The sequence below is a fragment of the Chiloscyllium plagiosum genome, chromosome 4, assembly GCF_004010195.1.
Source record: "Chiloscyllium plagiosum isolate BGI_BamShark_2017 chromosome 4, ASM401019v2, whole genome shotgun sequence".
In the NCBI taxonomy this organism is placed as follows: Eukaryota; Metazoa; Chordata; class Chondrichthyes; order Orectolobiformes; family Hemiscylliidae; genus Chiloscyllium; species Chiloscyllium plagiosum.
Genome location: NC_057713.1, coordinates 93,236,262 through 93,255,761, shown reverse-complemented (window position 1 = coordinate 93,255,761; position 19,500 = coordinate 93,236,262). Strand labels below are relative to the sequence as shown.

The 19,500-nt window shown below is 39.1% G+C and overlaps 1 long non-coding RNA gene across 2 annotated transcripts in view; it reads right to left on the bottom strand.

Annotated features, from left to right (window-relative positions):
• Positions 1 to 19,500, bottom strand: part of LOC122549209 — a 77,778-nt gene that overhangs the window by 16,938 nt on the left and 41,340 nt on the right. For both annotated transcript variants that reach the window (XR_006311460.1, XR_006311459.1), the window contains one exon: positions 2,798 to 2,952. This is a non-coding gene — a long non-coding RNA (uncharacterized LOC122549209). The remainder of the gene's footprint in view (positions 1 to 2,797; positions 2,953 to 19,500) is intronic.

Sequence of the window (19,500 nt, the reverse complement as noted above, 5' to 3'; positions counted from 1 at the left end):
TTAAAAATCCCTCTCCATTTTTATTTCCAAAGTCAACTATTTTATACTATTGCCAAAGTCAAAATACTGCACGCCGCAGTCCCCAGTACCACCCCCCTATTCCAGCCCTTGCCAAGTTCACTACTTTCCACCTCAACAACCTTTTCATAGTGTGTTTCTACAGACCATCTGAGGCCTCTTAGATCACAAGAAAATATTGCAAAAAAGTGGAAGATCCAACTTATTACTGCTTTTAGTCCTTCTTCGCTGCCATTTTAAACACAATTTGAAAACCAGCAATTACATTTTACTGGTTTAAAAAAAATGAAGCTTGCTTTATTGGCTTACTCATCACTCACTGAGCTAATTTTGAGTACTCTAGTAAAAAGCCAACCTAATAATATTGCAAATCATGGGCAAAACTTTGCATGGAATCCATTTTTCACTGAATGGACCTCAATTCAATAGAATTCAAAAGCTGTTACTTCTTCCATTTCTCACTTGTACCAATTTATCACCTCTTCAGCCTTTCTGTTCACTGTTCAGTAACCTCTGCTGAAAATATGCAAACTTTGAGATCAGACAGATAGAATAGACAGACAGACAGGGCAGCACAATGGCTGGGGTGGCACAGTGGCTCAGTAGTTAGCACTGCTACCTCACAGTACCAGGGACCTGGGTTCAATTCCAGCCTTGGGTGACTGCTTGCACATTCTCCCTGTGTCTATGTGGGTTTTCTCCCATAATCACAAAGATGTGCAAGTTAGGTGAATTGGCCATGCTAAATTGCCCATAGTGTTAGGTGCATTAGACAGGGGTACGAATGGATTTGGGTGGGTAACTCTTTGGAGGGTTGGTTTGGGCTGAAGGGCCTGTTTCCATGGTGTAGATAATCTAATAGATCTCAGCTCTGAGGCCCCATACAGGTGAATAGTTTGTCAATATTTGCTGGGGATCCTCCCCTTCGACTAACATCAAGATTGGCATTGGCTTCGGTCATGACATTTTCATCCTTACTTTCAAATTCTTCCACAGCCTCAAAACTTCCTTTCTCTGTAATGTCCTCAGCCCCAGAAACCTTTGAGATCTCTCTATTTTGCTAATTCTGGATCTTAACGCTTCCTGATTTTAATCACTCCACAATTGGTGGCCATGCCTTCAGCTGCCCAAGACCTAAGCTCTAGAATTTGTGCCCTGCACTTCTCTGCTTCTCTACCTCTCTCGCGTCATTTAAAATTTTCCTTCAAATGTCCATCTTCAACCAAACGTTTGGTTGTCTGTCCTAATATCTCTTCACGTGATGCTTTCACATTCCTGGGAAAATATGTTTAAAGATATTTTACTTCATCAAAGGTAATAAATAAATGCTAATCATTGACGATAGTGCCCATGTTTCATTTTGAATTGCAACTATTCCAACTGGGCTTTTGAAGGCAACCAATTCTCGTGTCAATTTTACACACACCGGGCAGAATTTTCTCTGTTAGGCCTAACAGATTTTGTGCCCGTCAGACAATTCAGAAGACACCGACAGACTTCCATCCAACTGGGGACCTGAGTATAGAATGTCCTAGCCTTCCGGAACTGCCAGCCAATCAGAGGCTATCAACCCGACTGCTTAGCAGTGCCATGAAGGAGGCCAAGGCTGCTGTCAGTGCAACACTCCCTGTGAATCCAAGCATGGAACAGCTGTTTAGGGACAATATTACCTGCTTTTGGGTAATGGAGGATTGTAAAAGTGGCAGAGAAAGGAGGACTGGGGAGATTCAAAGCAAGAGCTTATGGGTAGCTTTAAGTAGGCATCCCCACCTGTTTCATGCTCATTCCCTTGAACATGTACACATTCTTGCCTGGGTCCATCCACAACTGATAGACGAGTGCTATGCCTGTTAGGTGTGCTGCCTCTATTTTGTTCTGCCTGGAGCTGAGAGCATTGCAGCTCATGCAGGAATAAACACTTACGTGATCCTTAATTGACCAATGAAGGCTCTTGATTGGAGGTGGGGCAAGATGGTCACCCATGGTCCTTCCCACCCAGAACTTACCTGGGCATAGATAGGAAGATGCAGCTATCTGTCCTGACAACTACATTAAACTACCATTTCCTTCCTCACTTGCCTCAGGCCTCAAAGTTACTGTCCTCAGGGTGAAAATCTCTTCAATGGTTTATATTTGTGAGTGAAGGATAGTGACTGGGATGGGAACCCCCACCCTGAGGTGATGAGCCCTGTGGAAGATGTCCCTCCAGCAACAGTGCAAATCTTTCAAGTGAACAAAAACAGCAGAAAGCATTTGGCAGTAAAGGAGTAAAATAAATAAATTAGGCTAATAGGGCCTGTGATGCTAAATAGTGGTGCGTTGTTTAATTGGTTATAAAAAGAAAATGACTAACATTGGTATCTTGTTTGACCTCACTGCAGAAAGAAAAAATCTGCATAGCATAACATCCACAAATAAAATAGATCCTTTCATTCCTTTCCAAGAAAAGTATCATTATAATATGTTTTCTTTTTTGAAAATGGTAAAACATGTGGCTTCCGAGTTAGCAACATTAAGTAAACACTGTGTGTTTATTATCCTTTATTCGTTTGCTCATTAGCGTGATCTGTTTTAATTTGGCATTCAATGGGCTATATACCATCATAATACATAAGTCAGCTTCTACATAAGAATCTGTTCTGAAATGAGTGCATTCTTATTCAGATCCAGTCCACAAATACTAAGTCTGATGTGCTTTCCTGCAATGCTGCAGCTATTTTCTTCCATCCTCTCCACTCTCACACAAATCCCATAAGTTGGGTGAGGGGACTTGACTTACACTTTCCGTTCGAAGTGGTAATCGCTGCTGTCTTCAAACTCGATTTGTAGGCCATTAGTTAACCCTGTCAGAAAGCATAGGGTTGTGCAGGGAACATTCCTGGATAGCAGACGCACTGCGCTTCAATTCGAAAGAACTTGATTCAACTTGCAGCACTGAAATGGGGAAGGGTATAAATTAAAGGGGGATGGGGCACTTCAGAGATTCCGAGAAATCTAGTATGAACCTGAGAATAAACTGGCACAGCACTCACTCAACTGGAGAAGAGCACAGGTGACCTAAACCAGGGCTCTCCCTCATTTACGACCTACTGCATGAGGAAGGTAGGGAAAAGCCCACTACTTTATTATATGAATATAATGGATATATAAAGTGGTGACACCCAAGATCTCTACTCGAGATGGGGAATGGATAATTCATGCCAATCCTGATTTTAAGGACACTATGTATCCTTGCTCCATTTGCCCTGCTGCTTCATCCCCCACCAGTTAATTCTGAATGGAAATCGGGGACATATATCTATAATGGAATGTATCAAATGATATTAAAACTTTGAAATATTGCCTCAGTTCATTGTGTGAGATTTGGTTAATGCGTTAAAAGAACCCAGAGAGAACGTACAGTGTGGAATCATCGGTATGGCACCAAGGTTGATCATTAATGTACTGAATCTTATGTTTTTTTGACCAGGTCTCAATTTCAGCAAGTTTCATGGAGGGTTTCTCTCTGCAAGGCTTAGCAAGTTTTCTCACGTGTTCAGCCTAAAACTCACGTCATTAACTACCTACCTGCCAATGGTACCCAGATTCTACCATGCACTGTAGCCAGAAGAACTCACCACTGCTCAGATATCTCAGAATAGACTGGCATCTCTGGCACCATCGCCATCTTGCAACTCCAGCAGAACATCCAGGCAAGTGTTGACACTGCAGAATTGTCCTTCACTGGCAATGCAATGACACAGCAGGCACAAACACACACTGCTAATGGCACAGCTGGCATGGCTGATACCTTTATAAATCAAAACTTCCATACCTGGCAACATCATGGTAAATCTCTTCTGAGCCCTCTCCAGCTTAATAATATCTTTTAGGAAAGGTCACAGAAAGAGAAAGAAGCACCCTGAGCAGTGGCCTGCTTCTACAGTATTGCACTGGGGTGATACCTAGATTATCTGGTTAAATACTGGAGTCGGGTATGAACCCACAACCTTCTGATGTGAAGGCATGCCATTAGCCCAGGCTGATCATTTGAGAGAGGAAGCTAACATTTCGAGTCCAGATGACTCTTCACCAGAACTTATCAGCTCAAAACATTAGCTTGCTCTCTCTCCACGGATGCTGCCTGACCCACTGTGATTTCCAGCATTTTGGTTTTCAGTACAGATTCCAGCATCTGCAGTAATTTGCTCCTTATTCTGGATAATTTGAGAGGTCTTCTTGACAAAGCTGCTCATTCTAAATAATTGAGCAATCCATCTCAAACACCACTCTCTCCAGCAACTTGACTGTGCAATTAAGCTATTGGGCTAATAGTTTCCTGGTTCTGACTTACTGCTCTTTTAACATATTAGACACCGTGTAGCCTCTTCAGTCCCTGAGAACAACCTAAAGCCTTGGGGAGTCTTTATGTGTCTATATTTTATGTGCTCGTGGTTTCCATAATCATCCACCATTTCTTGAATTACCCTCAACCAAAGGCTTGAAAAGCCAAACTAGACAGCATGCTCCAAGAACCCAAAACCTTTTCTAAACATGTAATTGTACTATCAACTGTATGTAACAGCACTGAATAGCATCTTCAGCAGCAAGGACTGATGCAAAATAGCCATTAACCATCCCAACTTCAGCTTCTTCAGCCAAAAAGATAAACAGAAAGCACCAGCTAAAGTTAACACAAAGGATTCTCCTTCTTAACCTCCTTTTTAGCCTGAGGTGGGATGACTCTCAGGTTAAACAATCACCATTCAACTCTCTCCCTCTCTGTAAATGAGAAAGTAACTTTATGATATGCAAGAACTATGGTAACTTTACTTTTAACCAGGATGCATTTCCAGCTAAGTTGGCTATCATGCTATTATCCTATATGGCCCCACCTGACTTAAGTGCCACTCAGGAACTTATCCAATTGGAGTTGGGATTCCTGCCATTCTTAAGAGGAATTTCCTGCCCCTACGGAACCTACAGTCAATCAACAGCTCGCCTATACAAGAGCAGTGGCCATTGTCGATATAGCTGGAGGCTCAGGTAGAGGATCAGCATCGAGCCCCAACAGTGGGCTTAGTAGAATGGGTTCTCCCGAACCTCACAGTAAGTGTCCATCAGGGAGTGGGGGTGGAAACAAGGGCTAATATTTAGGGCAGGTTAGCCTTCCCAGCTCTGGGCATTCCCAGCCTCTGGTCACCATTTCTGATGGGAATGGGGTCTCAAGTCAGAAGAACATCCTCATACTAAGCTGTGGTGAACACCCAATCCTCATACTAAGCTGTGGTTGTACTGGTAAGTTGCCCAAATGTCATTACTTAAAGAGACTGAAACTCAGTAATTAAGCTGCAATTTCAGTGGGATAGCTTATAAAGGCTGCAGCTTATAAAGAGAACTTTATTTTAGAAAATTTGTAGAAGAAAGTGCCTGATGTTTTAGACCATGAAAGGCAGGAAAACATTCATTTTACCCAGCAAGAAGTGGGAAAACTCCAACTTGGCTGCAGAATGCAGAAAAACCTTCAAAATAGCAAGTATCCATCATTTTCCTAATTAAGAAAAGTGAGAAAACCCTAAAAACGTTGGGGAAACTCAACAAGCAACACAGAGATACAGTTTTATGAAGAAAAAGGAGTGAAAGCAGGATACACTGCTATAGTACATACAAACTATAGCATACTATAGAACAGTACATAATTCAAGTTAAAGCATTATTGAAGAATTCAAATCAGTATTGCAGAAAAATGGAATGAAAAAGATTGGCAAATAAAGAAATACGTGTTGAAAAATGTGGTGCTGGAAAAACACAGCAGGCCAGGCAGAATCCGAAGAGCAGGAGAATCGACGTTTCAGGCATAAGCCCTTCTTCGGGAATGAGGCTGGTGTGCCAAGCGGGCTGCGATAAAGGGTAGGGGGGAGCGAATTTGGGAGAGGGGCGCTGGGAATACGATAGGTGGAAGGAGATGAGGGTGAGGGTGATAGGCCAGAGACGGGGTGGGGGTGGCGAAGACGGGAAGAAGATTGCAGATCAAGAGTCAGTGCTGAATCTGGGGGTTGGGACTGAGATAAGGTGGGGGGAGGGGAAATGAGGAAGCTGGAGAAATCTACATTCATCCCGTGTGGTTGAAGGGTTCCTAGGCGGAAGATGAGGTGCTCTTCCTCCAGGCATCGTGTGGTCAGGGTCTGGCAATGGAGGAGATCAACTAAGAGAAAGTGAGGACTGCAGATGCTGGAGTACCAGAGTTGAAAAATGTGGTGCTGGAAAAACACAGCAAGCCAGGCAGCATCCGAAGAGCAGGAGAATCGACGTTTCGGGCATAAGCCCTTCTTCAGGAATGAGGCTTGTGTGCTAAGCGGGCTGAGATAAAGGGTAGGAGGGAGGGAAAGGGCTTATGCTCGAAACGTCGATTCTTCTGCTCCTCCTGCTGTGTTTTTCCAGCACCACATTTTTCAACTCTGGCGATGGAGGAGGCCAAGGACCTGCATGTCCTTGGCAGAGTGGGAGGGGGAGTTAAAGTGTTCAGCCACGGGGCGGTTGGGTTGGTTGGTGCGGGTGTCCCAGAGGTGTTCCCTGAAACGTTCCGCAAGTATGCGGCCTGTCTCCCCAGTGTAGAGGAGACTACATTGGGTGCAACGGATACAGTAAATGATATGTACGGAGGTGCAGGTGAACTTGCGACGGATATGGAAGGATCCCTTGGGGCCTTGGAGGGAAGTGAGGGGGAAGGTGTGGGTGCAAGTTTTGAACTTCTTGCGGTTGCAGGGGAAGGTGCTGGCAGTGGAGGTTGAGTTGGTGGGGGATGTGGACCTGACAAGTGAGTCGCAGAGGGAGTGGTCTCTCCTGAATGCTGATAGTGGTGGGGAGGGAAATATATCCCTGGTGGTGGGGTCTGTTTGGAGGTGGCGGAAATGACGGAGGATGATACGATGTATCTGGAGGTTCGTGGGGTGGAAGGTGAGGACCAGTGGGGTTCAGTCCTGGTGGCGATTGGAGGGGCAGAGTTCAAGGGCGGAGATGCGGGAAGTGGAGGAGATGCGATGGATAGCATCGTCAACCACGTCGGAGGGGAAATTGCGGTCTTTAAAGAAGGAGGCTATTTGGGTTGTTCGGTAGTGGAATTGGTCCTGCTGGGAGCAGATGTGGTGGAGGCGAAGGAATTGGGAATATGGGATGGCGTTTTTACAGGGGGCAGGGTGGGAGGTGGTGTAATCTAGGTAGCTGTGGGAGTCGGTTGGTTTGTAGTAAATGTCTGTGTTGAGTCGGTCGCCCGAGATAGAAATAGAAAGGTCGAGGAAGGGGAGGGAGGAGTCTGAGACAGTCCAGGTAAATTTGAGGTCGGGGTGGAATGTGTTAGTAAAGTGGATGAATTGTTCAACCTCCTTGTGGAAATACTGCAACATTGCTCTTTAGTATCTAACAAGCTCTACTATCGTATCTATTTAAAATAGCTTTTGTAAATGCATATTTTCAAGTTCAAAATACCCTTACCCAGTACCAGTAGAAAAGGCAAATACCACAAGATACCAACAGTGGTCATTTGGGAAAATATCACAGAGAATAAATTAGAAAGGAAAACCAATGATAAATGCAGGTCAACTTGTCCAAAGTCTCTAATACTGAAATCTGTTTAATAAATTCAGCCACCTCCAATCAGTATTCTATGAGTGCTACAGAAATTCCAACTGGAATTTCTGATTACTATTCATGCAATAGTAATTTCCATGAAAATCAGTTACTAAATTTCTTTGACTATATGAGACAAAAGACCAGTAATGTATAATTTTACTTTTAATTCTACTTTCAGAATACAGTACTAATTCTATTTGCTTAAGGAAAGAAAGTTGAGTAAACATGGGAAGAAAGTTTCCAGTTTGGTGTATTTTAATTCAAGGTGGTGTGAACATTATCAATTGATCTAGGATTTAAGTACCCTGTCCGGAATGCTGAGCAAACAAATTTTCTCATGAATTAAACATATAATGATAACCATAATTAATTGGAGCTGGAAACAGTGCAGGTATTTCCATCACCTAGGGGTGAAAGTGCTGCACATAAGCTACAGGACGGTTCACTGAAGCACGTAATGGATTGGGCCTTCACCAGTAAGAAATCATTGTGTAAAATGATCATGGTTATTCATATGGCATAATATACTGCAAATTAGAAGTATAACAACGTTATTGATTGAAGAGATATGTAACTCATTGAGTGCTGAGTTGTTTGCGACATGCACTGCACTTCCCAAGTGTTCGTCAGCTCCAAGTGATTCCCTACTACTCCTGAAAGTGACAGCTCATGTTGCAATATGATTGCACAGTCCCATTTGGCTGTTTATATCTTGTCAATGAGGCCATTCTCCAGATAGGTGCCCAAGCAGTGAGCTTTCATAAGCAATTCAACCACAGTGTGTGCATCTCCTAAGATCAGTAATATTTCTATGAGGGCATTTTTAAGTTTGCTCAGCAGTTGTAACCAGATGCTACAAATAAGCACCTGCTTTTCTTTCCCACTGAAATCCAAAGTGAACTTAAGCTGACACTGGTAAACCTGGTATAATGTGTTATGATTGTTAATGTAATATAATGCTGTTTGGTTAAAATGCATTTCCAGGTATTGACAGAAAGTGATGACAAACACTTGGCAGGTCAGGCAGCATCTGTGGAGACAGAAAAACAGACTAACACTTCAAGTCAATCATTTCTGCTTTTATTTCAGAATTCTGTATCTGTAATAGTGTCATAGAGTCATAGAGATGCATAACACGGAAACAGACCCTTCGGTCCAACTTGTCCATGATAGCCTAACCTAATCTAGTCCCATTTGCCAGCGCTTGGCCCATATTCCTCTAAACCCTTCCTATTCATATATCCATCCAGATACCTTTTAAATGTTGCTATTGTACCAGCCTCCACTTCTTCCTCTGGCAGTTCATTCCACATATTTTGCTTTTGTTTTAAATATTAATATTTTCCACAGTTTCTTTCTTCCTTGCTGAAGACTGAGTCTCGATCTGATGCAGACTTCAATATTCTCAGCAGAAAGGAGTACAAAAGAAGATTTATATTTTTATAACACTGCTCATAACCTCAGGATGCTACAAAGTGTTTCACAAACAATGGACTACTTTTGACGTAGTCACTGCTTTAATGTAGGAAAGCAGCAGCCAATTTACACACAGCATATTCCCTCAAACAGCAATGTGATACTGAACAGGTAATCTATTTCCTTTGCAATGCAGGTAATCAGATACACTTTGAGTAAAACATTGAAGTGCTTGATTGTGGTAGGTAGTTAACAAGTCAAGTTTGAGATGATAACACAAGAAAATCCACTAGGCCTCTTGGAGAGAAATGCTCCATTAAACTCAGCAAAATGACAACCAAAATGAGCAGCACGGTGGCTCAGTGGTTAGCAGTGCCAGGGACCCAGGTTCGATTCCAACCTCGGGCGAACGTGTGGGGTTTGCACATTCTCCCAGTGTCTGCGTGGGTTTCCTCCGGGTGCTCCGGTTTCCTCCCACACTCCAAAGATGTGCAGGTTAGGTGAATTGGCCATGCTAAGTTGTCCATTGTGTTCAGGGCTGTATTCATAGTGTTCAGGGTTAGGTGTATTAGTCAGGGGAAATGTAAAGTAATAGGGTAGGGTAACGGGTCTGGATGGGTTACTCTTCAGAGGGCGATGTGGGCTAGTTGGGCCAAATGGCCTGTTTCCACACTGTAGCGATTCTATGAATCAAAATATTATAAATTTCAGCTTCCTTCAAGTTTAGCTGATGTAGGAATGTCTGACTTTGCACCCTGAACAATTTTCTTCCTGTCCTTCCTTCCCAACATCATCATTATTGCAGATAATTAGTCTCTGCTGCCTTCTCTGATCTTGGCTGAAATCAGTGCTTTTTGAGGCTGAATTTGTGGTGAGCAAATATGGCATCTGCTGCAGAAATTGTGGGCCTTTGGAATATTACAGATTATTTGAATATGGCTAAATCCCTGTGTCCTGCAAGATGATGCCAAGGGAAAAGATACATTGTAGCAGCTTACCAGGGCACCTCCAACAGTATATTCTAAACTTGCAACCTAAGACCGGGAGCAGGAGACACCACAACATGCAAGCTTCCCTCCAAGTCACACACCATCCTGCCTTTGAAATGTATCAGCTGCTCCTTCACCATCCTGGCTCGATATCCAGACTGCCCTCCATAACAGCACTTTTCCCTACACAACATGGACTGCAGCAGTTCAAGAAAATGACTCAGCATCACCTTCTCAAGGGCAACTAGAGATGTAGCACAAGTACCCACTATCCAACAAATAACAAAAAGCTCAGGCACCACGGAAAGCTGAAGAGGTTACATAATTTCTTTAAAAGTCTTCAATTTTAAAGGATGGACAAAGGTTGTTCCCTGGTTAATGGATTTTCAACATCAGGAAGAAGACTTCTCCACCTGTCCAAAGAATTTCTTGAAGAGATATCCCAGGTTAACAAGTTACTATTAAGCAGCTATTGATGTGATGCATAATTTCAAAACTGCCTGTTCCTATCTCTTGGATCAGAGTCTGGCCTCGCAGGTTGCCACATTACAGATCATGGCAGTATTATGAACACAAGTAGGAGAGGTCTTCCTGACATCCTGGTCAATGTTTACTCCTCAATGTCATTAACTAATATCAATTAATTGGCCTTTGTCACATTTCTAATCGTAGGAGTTTCCTCAGTGTTAACTGCATTTCCTACATGACCACAAAGACTATGTTTCAAAAGTTGGTTGTGAAGGATTTTGGGACGTATTGAAGTTGTGGAAGGTGTTTTAAAATTACAATTGTGCCTTTCTACTTATGTTTAAATATGATCTCTTTTAGTTAAATCTTCATTGAAAATGATTCAGTATCTTTGGATGAGTTGCATTTTAACCATATATGTTATTGCAATTATCTTAATTCCATCTCCTTGCCTCTGTCCTTAGTTTAATCATGTGTCATTCTTCAAAGTAGAAGGTAAGGACATTTAATGAGCAAAACAAATAGGGATTCTTATTTTGATTAGTGTTTTTAATTATTCCAATTAGATGCATATTTCATTTAATATATATACACAGAATCAACTTTTAAATGTTGATAGGTTTGATGCAGAGACAAAAATACTCAAGGTTATCAAATAAAGCAACTGTAGTGAGAGCTTATGTCATCAATAACCAGTGTGCATTTGAATCACTGCATAGTCCAAAATGTTTGACACAAGCAGACATTCATCTTGACATTCTACCTCCTTGTGAGCAAACAGAGGGATTTAAGTGAAATCTATTTGGGCCAAAATCTCCTTTTATTTTACATTGTCACTATACTCACACAGAAAACGTTAGATATGGTAACATTTCGGGCCAGTCTATTGTTAACTTGTTATTGATGCTATGGATCTTTCCATGACTGTCAGTTGTGGTAACTGAGTTTTAGATTACAAATGTGCCTTGCTGTGTGAATAAGTTGGAAGTGTATGTTCTGGTTTGGATCATGAATCGTATAAACACGCTCCTGATTGTTAAGTGATTGAATGCACCCCATGGTGTGCTATTGAGCCGTGAAACCAGGAAGAGCCCAGGTTCAGTCTCCACTGAGTTAACTGGACTGAGCTGGAGTAGCAGCCAGTAATGCACTGCAATTGGCCTGAACTCCTTTTAATTAGGGAGGAAGACAAAGTGAACCTTGGAAAGCGATCAACAACCGGCAATCCTGGCTGATTTGTCTGTGTATCACCGTCACCCTGTCTCATTCAATAGCTTTAAACACTCACTGCTTTGGTTTTTCATATGGAATAAACAAAGTAGCAGGAGGGTGTCAGTACCCATGAAATCATACCCATAGACAAGGAGGACACAGAATGAGATTATTGAGCAAGCAAAGATTAAGAAAACCAAATTTGAAACCTCATGTTCTTCTTTTGTAGTCCAAAGAAAATAAAGATGTCAAATGTGAAATTATCATTTTTTTGAACCAGAAAACAAGTGCTCCTGCTGTGGAAGATACATTGAAATCTGATGAAATTGTTTTTAATAGGATGAAAGTATTAGTTGTATTTATGTAAAACTGAACTGATCTCTGGCATATTGCATTTTTCTTACAAGCAGGAACTGTCAGCTAAATGATCAGCTCACTTGGAAAACAGCAAACACTAAAGGAATAATTGATCTGCAAACATTGCCTCTGTAGTTTGGCTTTAATACATGTTTTTAGTCAATAGCAATAATTATGATGTTGCTGATTTTGCTGTGAAAAACATTCTTGATCTTCTTATTCTGCCATCATAAGTTTTCTTTTATGATTATGGCAGGAAAAAACAACAACGTGGCACTGCATGACAAAAAAGAAATCACAAACAGCATAACTGCAGAACATTTTTCTGAATACTTCTGTAATGTCTGAATTTATGCTTACTCTCATGCTGTATACAAGAGAATAACCCAGAACCTCCATTATGGAAAAAACATTGTTTGATTGAACCAGTACAGCAACACTTGCTCGACACAGATGCACTACTCATTTGTTAGATAGCGTTCCAGCAATAATATATGTGATAAGCACATAGTGAAATGAGGCAGTCTTTATATATTTAACAGAGAAACGGAGAATACTGAACTTCAAATAGCCAATCATATGTACATTTTTAGAAGGAAATGCCAGACAGAACTTGTAAAAATAGAAAGCAAGATTCATATAATCTCAAGCAGTTGGTAATGCATTAAAGGTTCTGCAATCCTTTTAATCCATATTTATCACAGTGACTGTAAACAGGTTAATGCCATTAAAGTAGTCCTTGTGATTCTTATTTCTTGACTTGTGTTACCTTTGGAAAAAGAATTCTCAAGTTTTATATTAGTACTGATTGCTATTAATGCACAACTAACTAAATGTTCATATGCGCTGTAAAACACAAATGTCTGGAGGTCTGGAAATACAAGTGTTTAGTGCATGTTCAAAGCCATATTAAATACGACTCAACTCACTTGTAAATGTTAAAGAAATATCTGGACAGGCACAAGCCCAACTGTGAAATAAAACTCAGCTACATTGCTCTGTAATATTTCAATCAATGTTTTCACGATATAGTATTTTAAGTTATAAATTACTCTGCAATGTTTTGGATAATCAATTTTATTTTGGTTAGCAACATTTTGCCAAAGCTGCAAAAACAAATGAACTTTTTGTTTTCCTTCAGAGTGATGAATGTTTACAGTATCTACTCAAGCATTGTACAATGCAAATTGTCACAGGATGAAATGTGTGTCCTTATTTTCAGCGCGATCGAACAATTTATTTGTTTTTACCTTTATGTACAGTCTTCTTAAAGCAGGATGCAGAACTACTCAAAAAGCTTGCAAATGGCACAAAAAACTGCAGTGCGCTTAGTTATAACGAAGGCAAAAATATGTATCAGTAATTTGTAAATATATAATGGAAACAGTGTTAAACAATTGCAGATATGAGGCCATATGACAGTCCTACAAAAGTGTAAATTATTTTAAATGGTTCTCAATATTTATTGAATTAATTTGAACCTAATTATGAAAGAGATTAATAAAACTTACTTTTTCAGTCCAATTGGAGAAAATGTAAAATAAATGTGTGGCACACACTTTGTAATTTTTAGATGAACAATTTAATCTTTCTGAGTTTGATCTCTCAATTTGCAATTTTATCCCATCAATGGCTTTTCAAACTACAATATGTTACTTACTAACTCATATATTTTTGATTTTCCTTATATAACATTATCACCTTTGCAACAAAGTTTTTTTACTATGCATTAAGTACAAATAAGTAATTGAATGGCAACTTTACATCATCATTTAACAATTTCAATTGAATTGTTCTTTTGTAGGTATCAAAATGACTTCATGCTTCAGTCATGAAAACTATTATTAAAACTAACCATACATTTCACTTTATTTCTAAAGTATTCTACTGAAGCTATAGCTTTTATGATATTCTTCTATAAATTAAGCAATAACCCTGAACAATTTCACTTGCTTTACAATTTGCTGCCAATCAGTGGCTTCTCAAATCATTGAAAATTGCCAAACAAATGTCACACATGGAATGCTGAAAAATCCAAAACATCGAACATTCATTATTGATAGCATTTATATGTTACTTTCTGGATAAAAAATGTACCCTAGACACCACAGAGTAAATGGAAAAAAGCAAATATTTGCAAAGCCAAAGAAGGAGAATTGAAAGAGATGAATAATAGTTTGGTCAAGGAGCTGGGTGTCAAGATGACCATGAATCAGGACGTGGAGAGGTGTATGTATTTATGTATAGATTTCTAGAGTTTGTGGCCTGAATGCAAAGATGTCATTGGTGAGGTGAAAATAATAAAGAATGTATAAATAGACAGAAGCAAAGAAAAAGAGATTCAGTGAGGTGCTCTAATGCTGGAGAAGGTACAGATACAGGGAAGGGTGAAATCATGGAGGAACATAAGCACAAAGATAAGAACTTCATAGTAATGAGATTGGAAGGGCTGGGGCACTATAGCATAGATGTGATGAAATGGAGAATAGAATAGGGGCAGCAAATTTCTGAACTCAAGTTTATGGAGGCTACATATTCAGGCAATGGAACAGTGGAGATATGTTCTGGTCACACTAAGGTAGGTTAATGTGAAACCAAGTGCAGCAGTTCTTTTAACCAAACCAAAAGAAGAGCAAGAGCAGAGGCTTCCTCGTTGAAAACATGTAAGTGCACTCACTATTCATTACAGTTGTCATCCTGCTATAGTCAGGTTAAGGCAAGAATAGAGGAAGGTTGCTTAGAGCAAGCTGCATGTAAAATTGGCTATGCTAATAAATTGGCTGCATGCTTAAGGAATTGTACATTCATAAACTGCTTTTCCCTAATTTTTGCTCTAATCCTAATTTTGAGGGAATAAATCCAGTTACAATGTATTTTTTTTGCAGATTTACAACAATAGCTTGCATTTATATATACCCTTTGACATAATAAAACTTTCCAAGGTGCTTCTCACATGATTTGATAATTTGAAGTGTGTAGTTATGTGATCCTACTCCAAATTGAAAAGTCTAATTTCAATTTTGAAAATATTTTCATCTGCTCCTAACAGGGTCCTATTAGGCCCTGTGCATTTTTAAAAATAATGCTTACAGTCCTGCTTTGTCTTGTAAGGAAGGAAAGGAGACTGGTATTTCATCCTTTTTCCTCACTTCATATCAAGTAACATTTACCCATTATATTTACAAATTTTTTTGTCTATATGTTGTAAATCTAAAAAAATTGAGCAAAAGTTGTGAGCAATCTGTAATGACTCAATTCTAATGATAGCATGGTATTCATTCCATTTACATTCCATTTCAGTGGCTAAGGTCTACAAAATAGTGGCTTTGAATTAAATGCTGCAGAAACTCCTTGAACGTACCATTGCTGTTATTTTTTAAATATGTACTGCAAACATGGCTTGCTGCAAAGTGAACAGTTAAACACTAGCTAGGGCCAGCGTTCCAAGCCAGAAAACCCACTGTGGTTTCTTACAGACTTATTTGCACCATATTTACAACTTTGTCTCTCAGTGAGATTTGTGATATGGAATGTATGGCAACGAAGGAGCAGGCCATTCTGCCAACTAGTCTGTACTAGTGAGTGTGCTTCAAACAGGTTTCCTCCCATTTTAGCTCCCATTATCCAGCCTTTAGGCACAGCGACAATGCATATGCTAACAGCAGCTGCAATCGTTGACCCATTCTTTTCATGTTAACTGTTATGGATCATTGGTTAACTATTTGTGAGCCATTGACAAACAGCATCCTTTGAAATGCTTACATAATGGTTGTTTCATGTTCCTATAGCCGATCCTATGGGTTAATGCACCCAATGCTCTGTTGCATTGAGCCATCAAATCCAGGAAGAACTTGGATTTATCTTTAGGTCTGTACTCAGCAACGGGAATAGCACATTTGGCTTTACTGAGGGAAAGCAACCCTACTGCCATGAATTTGGCAACTCTTTGGAATTACCCTGGAGTCACAAACAATTGAAGATTAACCTCAAGGTCACTGCCGAGAGCTACTTGTGAACAGAAATCATTAATTTTTTTTCAAAACTTCCTTGAACACCTGCATCTACCAGTCATACAAACATTGGCTATCAAGATAAAAGGCTGCTTCACCAATAGTCAATGTTAATTTAATGAGCTGAGAAAGTATTCCATTTCCACATACTTCCAGAATAGGCCACTAGTAGGAAGCATGGCTAGAGGGCAGAGGTATATGATGAAATCTCTAAGAATGCACCCAAGTAGATTTGGCAATCCTAAATGTAAGAGAAGCAACATTGGAGACCAATCAGTCAGTCACCCACAATAATGATTTCCTCAGTCACTATAGTGCATGGTACATTGAGAGGTAACTGGGAACGGCTGATATTTTATAAAGTGGCCTTCACTCATTACAAAGAATCAGCAATAACTTCCACACTCCTTTATCGATTTTTATCTATTCAATTAAATCTTTGGGGTGGCAGAGACACACTATTTAAGGCGATCACGTTATGTGGTACTGAGTTACAGAAACCAGGAAAATGCCAAGTCCAATCCATCACCTAGCTGAGATGATTCATTCTGGTGGTCATGGAACCATGACAAACAGCCTCAGAGCCCTGAGATTTTAAAATGCGGTAAGGGTTTCTGCTGCTGATGGAAGGTGTTCTTCTGTGAAATTTGGGCAAAGAAGGAATCGAGCTTGAGTATTATAGTTGCACAGCATTCTGGCCTGTTGGCATGGACTCACAGTGGCTGCAGGGTCATTTAAGTAAGATGGCAGAGGGCAGTTATATGTGCAATGCCAGAAGGCACAAGTATTCAGTTCTTGCTCAAACAGCACAAGAAGAATTTCGTTTAAAAGAAAATCTTCATTTAAAATTGAATAAAACTATATTAAAATAAACGTTTACAGGTGGCAATAAATGGCCCACATTTTAAACCTGCTATTTGGGTTTTATTAGTTTTAATCCACCATTTTGTTTAATATTAACTGAAACTGTGTTTAAATCATCTCAAACTGCATTATAACTTCAGTTGGTATAGCTGAGTTTTTCAATCAGTGGTTGAGTTTTATCTAACGCAAATTTATTTTCTATTCTATTGCAATTTATAGTGATGCAGAACTGAAGTGATTTATCTTTAAAATTCACCCAAGAATTTTAATTATATTTGACTGGTTTAGCTTTATTAGGTTATTAGTGACAAACATATTTGTGCAAAATTTTCATTTGTTTATTTTTTATTCAAAATGAAGTGTGAGCCAGATTTTTAACTGCAAATAGAAATATTGCTATATATCCATGGTTTCTTCAGGTTTTGTTTACAATTCAATTCTGCATATCAATCATTGTCAATTTAGTGAATGCAGAAAGTCAATAAAATTAGTTTAATTACTTTAAGGATAGCAACAGTATCCCAAAACAAAAATATTCAAATTTGTTGTATCTTTTTGAAGTTTGGAAGAACAATTTATGATAAAAGTCATTCTGCAACTTTTTACTTCACTGTTCGTAGAATTTTGGCATTCAAAGTATTTTTCTCAGATGTAAAAACATAAGAAATATGCAGTTAAGTATTCAATTGTGAAAATGGAAAAGCAAAATAGGATATTTCAAATGGTCTCAATAAGCTAATGATGTTATGTTGTTTCTTGTGAAAAAAACTACAATTACAACATCCAGTTTTTTTTTTAATTCTACTTCATTATGACCTAGATTCAATTTTGTTTCCAATTGTTTGTTAGACAGTTGGATTGTATTTACATGCATTTCATGCCTTATCTTGGAAATGCATTTGGTTAAAACATATTACCCTCCAGGTTTGGTCGTTTTGTTGAATTTGTAAATCTAAGTATTAAGTACAACTGATTATCTTGACTGAAAAGAATTGTTTAACAAAGCTTTAACAAATATACACATAGAAACATTCACACGATTTAAATACTTTAATCTGTTGTGTTAGAACAGACCATATGCAATATTTTACTAATTAGCTTTTAAGCTGCTAAAGACTTTTGGTCGAATTACATGGCTTAAAACAAAAAAAAGCAAAATATTGCAAATAGCATATCTTCCATTTTATTGAGAAACAACATTTCTTATGGTATGTTAAGGTTCCAATGACTTACAAAGATAATTTCTAGTTTTTGATTCCCACATCAGATTTCCCTTCTTTTCACCCCTCCTGTTTTTTTCTACTTTCTTCCCTTGCCTATTTTTTTTTCAATCTTTCTCTTCTAGCATTTTCTATTGTTATTCACCCTATTTCCTGCTTGAAGTAATCCTGACATACTGGACATCATCTGAAACTACAAACGACAGGATGCAATAAGCTAGAGAATAGCAGTAATCTGAGGAAAGTTCTTCATTCACTCTTCCTACTAACTCTCTGTCTTCTTATCCTACATAGAAAATAAAAAAATCAATACTGCCTCACAAGCCTTGATAAAAGTGGTGGACAAGGAGAGCAGGCATGCTGGATATAGTAAATTAAAGTGATCAAAATTTTCCAGTTGACTCAGCCTATAGCCTACATAAACTAACAACCTTGTCGACCATCTGCCTGTCATGCTACAAGCTTTTTTTAAATCCATGTCTGGATCCTTCATTCCGATTTCATGATATCTAAAGATAAAGCAATTAAAAAAGAGATTTCAGTGAGTGTACCATTAATGACTGCATTACTTCTAAAATAAAATGACAATTGGCCCATATGGTTTGGAAAGGTATTTACATACAGCAGTGGTGGAAAGACACTTGACTGGCACAACCTTTTCTGGGGGGAGGGAGTGGCGGGGTGCATAAATGTAAAATATCCCATGGAAAACGTGATCATCCAAGACACATTAACTGGTGGGTTATTTTCCAAGAACAACAGCGGCAAACCTATCTCAAATTTCTCAAGCCAATTATTTGACGGTCATTGGCCATTTCATTCTATGTGTTCGACCTAGGACTTTGTGGGTCACAAAGTGTGATTTGTGATGACTGAGGGGGTTTTGCCTTTCAGTACAGCTCTACTTCTATTAAAATAAATCTGGTGTTAGATATATTAAGGAGTTAACAGAAATTTTATTATGTGCCCATTCTTTCAAAGAAAATATTGCAAACACATGTGTTTCTTGGTCTGTCATTTTCCAGACACACACTTTAAATGCCTTTTACCTTTTAAAATGTAAGTGGGTTTTGCACTATATTTTTTTTATTTTTAGCTAATAAATTTGCAAGTTAACTCTAAACCTGCAGAAATGTGACTTCTTGGTTCTCTCTAATTACAGAATGTTGACAGTTATCTTAACATTTTTAAGTGCTTGTGATTTCTAAGTCAACTACATTTTATTATGAAGATTGTGAAAGGACCAGTGCCCAGGCAGTTAAAATTTATGTTACCTTTACTGGATTAAATGTCCCAACCTCTGAGAATTTGCACACAACATAACTTAGGTAAAACTTC